General features: G+C 37.3%; 1 protein-coding gene across 2 annotated transcripts in view; it reads right to left on the bottom strand.

Moving 5' to 3' along the window:
* Positions 1-12,193, bottom strand: part of GPC6 (glypican 6) — a 1,138,931-nt gene that overhangs the window by 413,505 nt on the left and 713,233 nt on the right. The gene's annotated exons all lie outside the window — the stretch shown is intronic.

Below are 12,193 nucleotides of genomic sequence, written 5' to 3'. Positions count from 1 at the left end.
TGCTCACTAGATCATGTTCTCCTGGTTATCAAGGTCAAAATGGATTGAGATCTTTGAGATGCAATCATTGGGACTGGGGATCATCCTCTTTGCAGTGGAGTGGGGGCAGTGTCAGTTTAGTGAGTTCTTCTGGACCTCAAACTTATTGATTCTAGATTCTCCTCTCTTTCTCAAGTTTGTCTCTAAGTTTCCAGAATGCCAAGATTGACCTGGAAAAGAAAAAAGTCATGGTGGATGCATGCCTTCTATATTTCTGAGTTGGAACTCCTACCTATCTTAAATTATACTTCCTTGCCAGGGTCTGGCCCTGGTACTGTGGGATCAACGATGTGGTCCTGACCAAAAGGGGGAAAAGAAATGTAACAAATAAGCTATCAGTGGCAGAGAGAGTTCAAATTGAATCGACAAGCTTCTCTGGAGGCCACTCTTATGCAGCTTCAGTTAGACATTGTTACTTATCATAGCTTGCCAACCACCAACCAAAACCATTCCTGCCAAGCCTAAAGAACCCCTAGAGCATTATATAAGATTCTACAAAGGGTCCAAGCACTAGGGTAACTTTCCAGAAACCTACAACCTCCAGATGGGTCCCTGGACCAGAAAAGTCCTGAAATGCAGAGGGGCCAGCCTCTCCAGAACATCAGTTAGTTCCATCCCCCATCCCATCTTATTGACAGCCCCTTCCAACATGAAGAAATTAAAATGGCCATAGTCCAAATACCCTTAAAGAGTGGGGGAAAGATCAAAGGTGATGGTAGAATTATACAGAGAAGATAGTGTTTAACAAGTGAGTAGATTGCTGAATCATTATATTGATATTTCTTTTAGTCTCCAGTATCTTAGAGCAGCTAAAAATAAAAACCTAAACTTGTGGAATTGTAACCCATACCAAACTCTGAAATGTGTTCTACAACTAATTGTTGTGATGTGCTTTGCAATGCATTATTTTTTTGTATATATGTTATTTCCCACAGAAAAGAAAAAAATATATAAAAATAGAGCATTTTAATCAGGTATCAGTTAGGGATGGTCAGGCGGTGGGGTCTAACAGAAAGCCCATATTCCACAGGAGACAACTGAAGTTTATTCTGTTTTCTGTATATCAAGATCAATAAGCTACTCCCTGCTAATTAGAATGCTGGAATGTCAGAAACAAATGTCTGGTGTTTACTAGTATTGGTTGGTATAGTGAACGTTATATATTGGAAATTAAAAATGGTGAAATAAAAACAATTGTACTTCCTTAGCAGAAAAGACAACGCACTAGGGTCATACGGAATTATGGTCAGTTGATGTATTTTCAATTAATTTTTGTCATTATTGTGGGGGATCTTCCTTTTGTTTCAAGAACAAAACTTAAAAAATAATCTGTGAACTCTGTTGATAGTAATCAAAAGTAAGGTAGACGATTTAGGAAGAAATTATTAGTAACCCCCATATTTCAAACATGTTATGTTTCAAATATTTATCTGTAATTTATTCATCTTAAGTTTAGGCCATGGGTTTCTATAGGAAATATAATATTTTTATCATAAGGGAAACTTCCAAAGTTTTGCACCCCAGATTTTAGTTTCTTTCAAGTCTCCTATTCTCTAGCTACTTTATCCAAGGTGACTCTTTTAGAACCTTTCTGTAAATAAGTTTGGTCATATCTGAGTCATGTAAAGTAAAAGAGTTAGTGCCTCAGCTTTAAGGAAATGAAATAATTTGTTTTGAACTAAATCAGGCAGAAACAGTTGATTTGGTAAAGTTGAATGTCCTCATACAACTGATCTTCAGTGTGGAATAATTTATTATTATAATAGCAAAAATGTTTTTTTAAAGTTGCCATGGGAGGAATCTAATAAGCTTTTGAGTAACATCTTTTTTTATCTTGATATTATATGACTCTTATACTATAAACTAATAGGTGATTCTCGAAATACTTATCCTCATAGGAAAGATAATTTTGCCATGTTGTTTTTGTCCATTTTAAAGCATGTTGAATACATAATGAGGACATTCGCCCTGCCATGAAAACTCCAGCTTCTGTGCATCTTTTTTTTTTTCCTGAGGCTAAAATCTGTACCCTTAACATTACAAATATTAGGCCTATTTCTCTGAGGCATTGAAGTTAATGGAAGTGTCATACTAAGATCAAGGTTGTTAGGGCATAGAGCAAGGCAGAAAACTACTTTTAAGTAGCTTCTGCAATTAGCACCTAATTAATGAAGTGTGAAGCATGAGTGACCAGCGGTTCCATGATATTAGACAGTATCATAACACTGGGTATCTCATTATTCATTTAATCTGAGATTTTCAGCAGCAGCAGCAGCAAGCATGGAAGGGTCTCCTAGCAGAGCTGAGAAGAACATCCTGCTAAGAGAGAGGTGTAAGGCCTGGGGAAATTGCAAACAGTAATAAGCATAATTACATTATAGATGAGGTTGGCAATTTCAGGAAGAACAGAATAAACACTCTTTTCATTTGATGATTTCTCAATTACTGCTCCCCACATACTGCCTTCTTTCAAACCTCTCTAATAGGATAAAATGTTATTTCCTAATAAGTTGTTTCTTAAATTTAGTTTTGTCTATAAATACGCATTTGTCAAGCAGAGCCCGTTTATAGTCCTACTGGCTTTTCTGCATGTCTCTCTAGTTGGGGATATACAGGGCACATAAATGGTCTCTCTGCAATGATCAGTGGGGTGATGCCATGTCTTGGGGTCAGAACACACTGTACTGAAGAATGAACAAGAGAATGGCTATAGAGATGCCTCTTAAGATTTCTTTCTTTTTTTTTTTTCCTCAAATTATCTTGCAAAGTGTGGTTCCATCCAGGATACATAGTATTCAAAAACAAACAAGCCATTTAACTTTTCTATGCCTCAATTTCCTCACCTGCAGAACCGGGATAATAAAATCTGGTGAAGATCAAATGAGATACAGTAAGTGCTTTGTTAATTATGGATTGCTTAAAAGTATCCATTTGTTAATTGTAATAGCTAGAAATTTTCAATTACAAATTGAAGAAAAGATTAACAGGAAGATGCATTAACATCTTAAAGAAAAAGCGCAAGAGGAAAAGAGTAATAAGGAGATGCAGACGTGAGGACAGCTTCATGGTTTGTTGAGTTTTGCAGCTCAATGGTATCACCAAGGAACTGGGTACACTTTAGCTCTCTGCTCTGGAGTATACTTCCAAGCACAATCAGGACCCTAGGTTTCCTTTTCCATATCCAGTAGTGAAATGAAACTCCTCTAGTAGTGTTCACGAAAGGAGCATCTTCTGAAGTCCTCACCACTATTTTCTTTATATCTCCTTGGACTTAACTGAGTTATGTGTCCATTTGTGAAACAATTACTAGGAAGATGGGTTTTGCAGATAGAATTCTTCCAATCAGTACTAAACTAAAGCTGATATTAACCCCACTCAAACCACCTCATTTTCATAAAAGTAGAGAGGAGCAGGATGTAGTTGGGGAGATGAGCAAAATGAACACCATATTTTTATTATTTTTTCACTTGCTGTCAGGTATTTTTCATGATTCTGAGGATCTTCTTAATGTTAAAAGTACAAATCTTGCCTAGTAAGAAGCCACACTTTTCTGGAAGTGCTCAGATCCTTATGGGATCCAGAGATATTCAGACTAGAGGGGTTTAAATCAAATAGAAATAGAGGCTAGGGGGAATTAATTAACATTTCAAATACCAATGTCAAACATCAAACGTTTCTCAAGCAAAAAGGAAAAAAAAAAACAAAACCTTAAACCTTTTAGTTACCAGGTCATTCTAAACAGTTATATACTAGATCATTGCAGTACAGTATCCACTAAATTCTAATATTTTATCTCCATATATATAATACTAATATGCACACATATTACATATTAAGTGGGGATTAGAAGATAAATGCAAAAGTTTTTATAATACCTATTTATTAAAATAAGATATGATAAATTTTATGTATTCTCAACCAGTTCAGGAAAATCTATAGGGCTCAAACTTTGAAATTTTGTTTAAAAAGGCTATGAAAGCATGTGATTATAGACTCTCCTGGGGAAAAGGCTATGGAAGTTTAAAGATGTAAAATACCCTTAATCTTTCTATTTGATTTTTAAAATTACTTTTTCAATCTATTAATCTATTATTTTCTTATAATTTTTTGTTATTAGCACTCTGCACCCCTAGGAGATGTACTCTCTGCCCTTCACCAAGTTGGTACATTCTTTCATTTCCTTTCTTTTTGTATGCTGTATAGCAGGGTCATAGTTCATTATTTTCCATGTGACTATCCATTATAGCAGCACCATTTGTTGAATTTTTGTTTGTTTGTTCTGCTTTTTTTGGGGGGGGGGGGAAGTGCATGGGTCAGGAATTGAACCCAGGTCTCCTGCATGGCAGGTGAGAATTCTACCACTGAACTACCCTTGCACCCTCTTTCATTTCCTTGTGGCCATTTTACTAGCTCACTAGAGGTAATGCTGTGCCATATACTTAAGATCTGGGTTCAAAGGAATTACAAGTATAAGATGAGCTACAAATTTGACCTTAAAACTAGAACCCCTCCTGCTTAACTTTGATTCATGTATTTATAAGATTTCTAGAAAGAGATTTAAAAGTGGCCAAGTGAATGCTCAGAGGATTATTTGTTTGATTATATTTATAGAAGATCTAGTCAGGAGATTCACCCACATTTATTGAAGTGTTGCAGTGAGTGTGATGTTAGAAGGTCTTAGGGGACCAATTGAAAGAGTTTATGTCTGTGTTCTGGGCGCTTATAATGAATCTCGATTGGTGAAGAGAGTAAGGAAATTAAGAATCTATCTTAATTGGTGCACTTCTTTTTAAAAAACAAATTAAGTTATTGCGCTAAGTGATTTCTCAAGGGCGTTAAAAATCTATTTGTTTTATCTCATGGGGTTATGACGAGATAGAAACCTCCCTATGCCCACACAGTGATGAGCACTCTGAGAGTGACACCAGAAAGCTCTTTCGTGGGTTCATAACTCAGGGGACACAGGCGGAGGCAAGTTGGAATATTTGTGGCATCCAAAATCGCAAACATTTATCGAGCTACACTGTGTGCTTGCACACAGGAACTATAAAGAGACATACAGCATTTAGAGAAAAACAGGAGCATATATGTTTGGAACACAAACCATTTCCAACATGTAAGCATATGGGGTGTTTGGGAAACAGTACATTTTTAAGAGTTTTCTCCTATTCGCTCCTCTTGTCTACTCAAAACTGTAAATTGTAGCACACATTTTTGTCCTAGTACATGTTGCACTGAATTATAATTATCCATTTGCACAGTCTGTCTGCACATTTTACTCATCTCCATCTCTTTAGCACCTACAAGAGTGAATGTCACATTGAGGTTGCTCAATAAACGTCTGTGGAAATAAAATGGAGTAAAACGTGGCAAAGCTGCCACCATGTGCGAATATCTCAACATTATCACTTTCTCTGGATCTGGTGAGTTTCCTTCCAGCTTCCCGTCCCCACTCTTTCTTCTGCCTTATAATCCAAGTCCAAAATTTTGGTTAGGGAGAAATTCCTTGAATTTATGTCATTTCCTTCATTCTAAAACAAAAATTAAAGCAAACAAATGAAACCGACAAAAAAGTTGCACTTTATTAAAAAGGCCACAAAGACCAGTCCAGGTTGGTGACCTGACTTTTGCTAAGGTTGCTTCCACTTTTGTTGACTCTTGGATTAGCAAACAAACAGGGCCAAAATACACAGGGAATTAAGTAAATATATGTGAGTTGTGCATCAGAGGGGTATCCTAATGTAGAATATCTACATTCTACATGTAGAATATCCTAATGTAGACTGTCTAGTAGTTCATGTTAAGTAAAAAAAACCTACCAGGTGAGGGAAAAGCATAACCTTATCTCACTCTTTTCTTCTATATTAGGCAGGTGCCAAAAATGGGAACCCACACAATGCCTCAAATGTCTGTCTTATTCACTTCATAAAGAAACTCTTGAACCATGGGTACAATCTTATTTCTTCCTACATCTTCAAGTTTATTGGTGTTGTCAGTGAGGCAGGTTTGCTGCAGCCTCACATGCTACAAAGGACTCCCAGAATCTATCATTTGGCCAAGGTGAACCCCAACATGAAAGTTTCCCCAGGAAGGATATCTTAGCTTGTAGTTCAACTTTGTAACTGACATTAGTAATTTTTGTCAGCATGTGTGAATTGACAGAGTTTATGTCAGTGGGCCATAGTGGCTTTTTTTTCTTCCTTTCAAAATTGGCTTGTGACTACAACAGGAGAGCTGATTAGTACGCTAGGGTGAGAGGAGACAGCTGGGCAGGCAAGACCTGATTTTTTTGCTCAACTTTTCCTGTATCCATCATCATCTGCTGAATAACACGTTGTCCCAAAACTTAGTGACTTAAAACAATAATCCTTCGTTTGTTCAAGATCCTGGGAGTCAGTGATTTTTTGGCAGGGCTCAGCTGGTCAGTTCTTCTGCTGGTCTCACCTGAGGCACCCACGTGGCCACAATCATCTGATGGCTTGATTGGGGCTGCATGGGCTAAGTAGGCTTTGCGCACATAACCTGCCAGAAAGCAGGTTCAGCCTGGACACCTTGCTGCTTCTCCACTGGCCTCTCCAGCAGTAGCTCTGTTTACCTCCTGGTGGCAGCATTCCTGAGGGTATAAGAGGAAGCTACAATGCTTCTTCAGGCCTTGACTTAGAAGTTCCACAGCATCATAGCCACCACATTCTGCTGGTTAAAGCAATATAAAGGTCCAGCCCAGTACAAGAAGTAGGGAAATACTCCTCCTCTTGATGGGAGGAGCTGCAAGAATTTGTGGTCAGTTCTAATCTACCACACTCCCTTGCTCAAAAAACATAGGACCTATCGTGTTACCCAAATTGCATATAGAGGAGATTATTCAACATGTAAATGAAGATTGGCTATCTTCTTAAAAGGATTCTCTTTATTTTAATATGGTAGGAACAGTAATATGACTTTTTATTCTTGAAAGAGGTTTGAGTGGGAGGTATTTTCTGAAATGTATCAGGTACTATAACATATTTAATTCCCTTGTAAAAGCCTGTGGAATGGAATGAGAATTACCCACGCCTAAATGGAAGGAGAAAACTTTAGGCCGTTTTCTCTTTCTAGCAGCTGAATAATGCAGGGCAAGTACCCCAAGAATCACTTCAGAAATAGAAGAAAGAATAGAATTTTCATTGCATTGCTTTCAGTCACACCTTTGCCTCCTGGGTATTTCTAGTAGGGCTGATCAGAAATAAAAGTATGCTATTCAGAGGAAACACAGTTAAGAATTTTTACCATACATATTGCCAGAGTCTTCTTAAAAACAAAATGACAACTCAGTCCTATTACTTTTTAAAATAGTATTTACTGTGCACAAAAGTTATCACCTCCCCCTCCCCCCTTTTTTAATCTCTTTTCTGATTAGCCCTTGGAGGGGATGACAAGTCATAAAAGGCTTTTGTGCTGGGTTACCCTGAGAGGTTCTGAGTATTTTGTTGTGTCAGCTCACAGTGATGAGAACCCAGTATTTTAACATTATTGCTCATCCAGTTGCTATTGATGATAATGGGCTACTTTTATGGTCTTTTTTGACACTCAAAATAATGCATGATGCAACTGTGTGCTGACCTCATTTTCTCAGGGCTGTTTCTGCCATATTTGTCAAGGATGCAATGACTCTGAATTGTTATGGGAGTTACCTTCTTAACTATGCAAGGTTATCAGTCTAACAGATTCACAGCTAAACCCAGGACATTTCTTAGGACACTGTGAGTTCCTTCTTAATGGATCATTTTTCTTCGTGACCTCTAAAAGTCTTTCTGGTGGATGATCTCATTTTTTTTCCCAAACAACTGAAGATCAGTTACAAACATTGTTCCTTTGGTAATAGGTGGACAAGAGGGGGAGGAAGAAAAGGAAAACTGGGAGGTGTCGCCTTGTGACTGCCAAGTGAGCCATTAGAGAGGATGAAAAATTGACAATATGCCATCTGAAATGATCAAGTTATCAGGGATGACATTGATACAAAGTCTCCTGACACTGGAAACAAACCAAAATGGAGCCAAAGAGCTGAACGTGAGCCAGATTTGATTTGTCAGTGGGTTGCGCTTATTTTGACAACATCTCAGTAAGATTGTCACATCTGTTTGAAAATTAGATGTTGCAAAGAGCACCAAACAATCTTATTTTCACATATTGTGTACACTCGGATTTTCCCACAATGAGTCATCAGCCACCAGGAACAACGGAGAGTCACAACAATTCCAAAGATACCATCTGTTTAAGGGGGATGATCCAAAGACAAACATACATCATTTAGCACAGCTATTTTTTTTAATGACTATTGATTAGAATCAAACCACTTCAAATCTTCCCTGAACTGTTAACAGCACAGATATTAGAAAACTGTAATTAAAGTGGTATGCATTGATAACATCTGCTCAAAGTATAGCTGGTGTTTATTTAAGCGCCCTCTCTTGGGAACAGCTGACATTTGAAAAATGTGGAAGATATTTGCATCACCTGTGTCCTCTCCACCTGGTGTTTACAAAATTTTCCCACCAGAGATTCAACTATTGAAAATTTCTATTTTACTTGACGATAACAAATAAATAAAAGCATTTTCCCCAGATCTGTTCAGTAGCTAGAATACTAAAGAAAGAATACATAAGGTCATCAAGACCACTAAAATACTTTTATGAAAGCACTTTTCTTAATGGTTTCACTTATTTAAGAATGCTCACAGTGATTTTGGAAAATCTAGAGGATTGAGGACGAATCTATAACAGAAACATAGCAAACTGCTCAGCTGCAAAACTAACAGCAGGCAGAGAGGAGAGAACCTAAGAAACAAAATAATGGCACAAAAATTGGGGAACAGATATACTTAACATGAAAAACAAAGTCTACGATGTCATTAAATTCCGAATATAAAAGGTATTACAAATTCTCCTTGATGGGTTTTACTTCAGGCAGTCTTAATTAATGATAATATAAAACTAATCGGAACAGCTGTCATATGGTATTTGGGAGTTGATTACGAGTACTTATTGCTACTGCTGTGAAATAGTCAATTTAGTCCAATGAAGGTTTCTCAAACTCTACTGTGTATGCTTTTGTACTTTCATCCTCTAGTCATTTTCTGTCCAAAGAGCAAAGAAGTTTATGTTTAATGTATAATACGTTGAAACCACTTATAGTACTTCTTGGGGTGACATTAACTGCATCTGTGTAACAGACTTGCTATTCCAGGGTTTTACCACTTGGATTCAAATTTCATGGGGCAGTTTGAATCCATGTCTCTGAATAATAGAATTTTAAGAACAGCAAACATTTTTATAAGTAGTATTATTTATGTGTTTATTTATTCATTCCTGCATTCACACTTTCAGCAAATATTTATGGGTTACCTGTAATACTGGAAGGCCTGGGAAGCACTGGGGATAGAGTGTGAGCAGTGAGGGAAAGTTCCTTTTCACCAACCACTGTTAGTGAATTGTGTGGCCTGGGGTGAGTTTCTCAAGATCTCTCTCTTTTTATCCTTTTACAAGATTATTCTTACAAAGAATTAGTTTGGACAAGAAAAGCTTATTCGATGCTTGGAACTTAAAAAATGCTAAAAACTTATTTGAGATAATATATGTAATACACAGGGACATCTCTGAAGCTCAGTATTCAGTCCTGCTACTACTTTAGATGAAATGGAATTTATAACCTTGTGTTTTGAGAACTTCTAGCACTGGACTACATTTTATCAGGAAAGTAATATAGTTCAAATCCAGACGAGTTATTTCATCTTTAACTTCTCTGCACCACTTTCCTTATTTGTTAAATGAACATATTATTGATCTGGATGGGCTGTTGTGAGGATTGGAATTAATTTATGTAGCATGTTTGGTGAATAGCTTCACATATAGTAGGGGTTCAATAAACAATAGCTAACTACATTGCAATTAATATTAACTTCAAGACAGGTGAGGCTAATTCTGCCCTGAAGTCAAGTACAATAGCCTGACTTAAGTATTTTAGTAGCAATTGCTTATTGAAAAAATAAACAAGTGGAAATTTCCCTAAGATCTCTGCAATTCAAATTTATGGTAAAAAAAAAAAAAGGAGTACAATTTCAATTAAAAACAGCATTAATACATAGGAACTTAGCTGCATTTTTATCAAACTAAACTCTCAAGTCTGTTATAAAATTTTAGGAGGCATTCACCATCTTCTTCAACTTTGAACTGTCCACTAAGCTAATGACAGACAATGTTTAATACATGGCGAAAATGAATCCTATTAATGCCTCATCATTCAAAGCAATTGTTGCGGTCTATACATTCCAAAATATAATGTGTTTCCCTGATCAATCTACAACATAATCTGATACTGAATCATATTTTTCTTGGAAATATATTTCAACAGGATGCCACAACATCCAGTTGGAAAGATAAAAACTTCCATCAACAAATGAATTAATACGGTGATGGTTTCAGCAACACAGACACTGTGGATCTAAGGGCACTGAAGAAAACCAAATGAGATGGAAAGAAACTTGGGTTCAAATGTGTGAAGAGGGCCGATATTTCTAAATGCTTATATAGACACTCACTGTAGGAGTGGCAGACTGCAAGAAAGCCTTATCCAACTAGCCTCAGCGTCCTGGCTCCTACTTTTGTAATATCCTCACCTGCCCCTGACTCTCACTCCCCATTACTCTCTTTGGTCATGCTTCTTCTCTCCAGTGCACATTTCAGTAGATGATGGAGTCCTAAGTCAAAGGATGATGCTCTGTGACGAATTTGGGATAGTATGGAGATGACTTGTAATTGCAAAACACACTGCTGCCTACTCAAATACCTGACTGTGCTGTGTTCTGATCTGGATTTGAGAGAATGATCCAGTTAGTGTGTCAAGCCCCTCCCAGAGGAACTTGCTCGAGTTGGTTACAAAGATCTTGATTTGGGGTTTCTGGAGGCTGGGTGTGAGGGCAATATGTTTCATTTATGACAATGCACCACATTAAAATCCTTCTTCCCTCGAAAGACTAGGGTCAAAGGAGCCCATTGAATGGTAAAGCCCACCTTCCATAGCTTGAGAAAGTAAGCAGCAACTAGGGGTCAAGCTAAAAGCAAAGAGATCATGGATTTCAACTTTTTCACTCCTCCGCTCCCTCCCTCGTAGGATCTGAAGTCTTCAGAGGAACTTGACTGAAGAGATGGCTTTGAGGTCCTTTCTCTCTTGAGGTTAGATAAGATGAATAAGGCAAAATAAATAAATAAAATCTGTAACTTATAAGGCTTATTAGAGACAGAATGGAAGTCAGACTATCTGCATTTAAACCCCAACTCGGACGCTACTAGCTGGGTAATCCTGGGCAATTTACTTAAAAGATTTTATGCTTCAATTTCCTCATTTGTAAAATGGAGACCATACCTATATTAGAATGTAGGTTTATGGTGGGGATTAAGTGAGTTAATACCTGTAAAATACTTGGAACAATGCCTCGTTCATATAAAGGACTCTTGGAGCATTTGCTACCAGGCAGATCTCTGAGATGTGCTCCATCAGAGCACTGGCCATCTATCTCTTCATGCTAGCTGGGTCAGCAGAGACTATAAAGAGTCCAGAGATAACTTCATTTCTGGAAGGAATACGAAAGCAGAGGCATTTGTTTCTAGATATCACATGGTATAATGAAGTGTTTCTTCTAACACTAAGGACATATCCTTCTCACCTGTTGTCTTTATGCCAATAGGATCCAGGCATTCTGTCTCCCACAGGCTGCCTAACATGAGTTTAGAACATGGACCAACTTTGGGATACCATATTATTAAAAAACTTCTAGAAAGTATATTCAATAAGTTGCAAAATGGTTATAAATGAGCTCCTCTCAACACAGGATGAGTCACCTTGGAAAGAAAAAGGCAGTGTAAGAATTTTCTGTAACCATTTCATATGAAGAAAACTTCCAAAGGAGATTATCGCTATAGAACATGCATTTGGAATAGAAGTCAATGAGATACTAAAGAACAGAAGAGGGACCTTATCCATCTGCTGAAAACAAATATGCCTACCTGGACACATACTTATTTTTGTCCCCTACATCATTTGAAAAATGTAGCTCTTTTTGCTTTAATTCCATTTGGTGCAGACTATGTACTGAATAAATATTTGTTACTTGATTAATTGA

This window comes from Tamandua tetradactyla, chromosome 4, assembly GCF_023851605.1.
Source record: "Tamandua tetradactyla isolate mTamTet1 chromosome 4, mTamTet1.pri, whole genome shotgun sequence".
Taxonomy (NCBI): Eukaryota; Metazoa; Chordata; class Mammalia; order Pilosa; family Myrmecophagidae; genus Tamandua; species Tamandua tetradactyla.
This window is presented reverse-complemented; position numbering and strand designations above follow the sequence as displayed.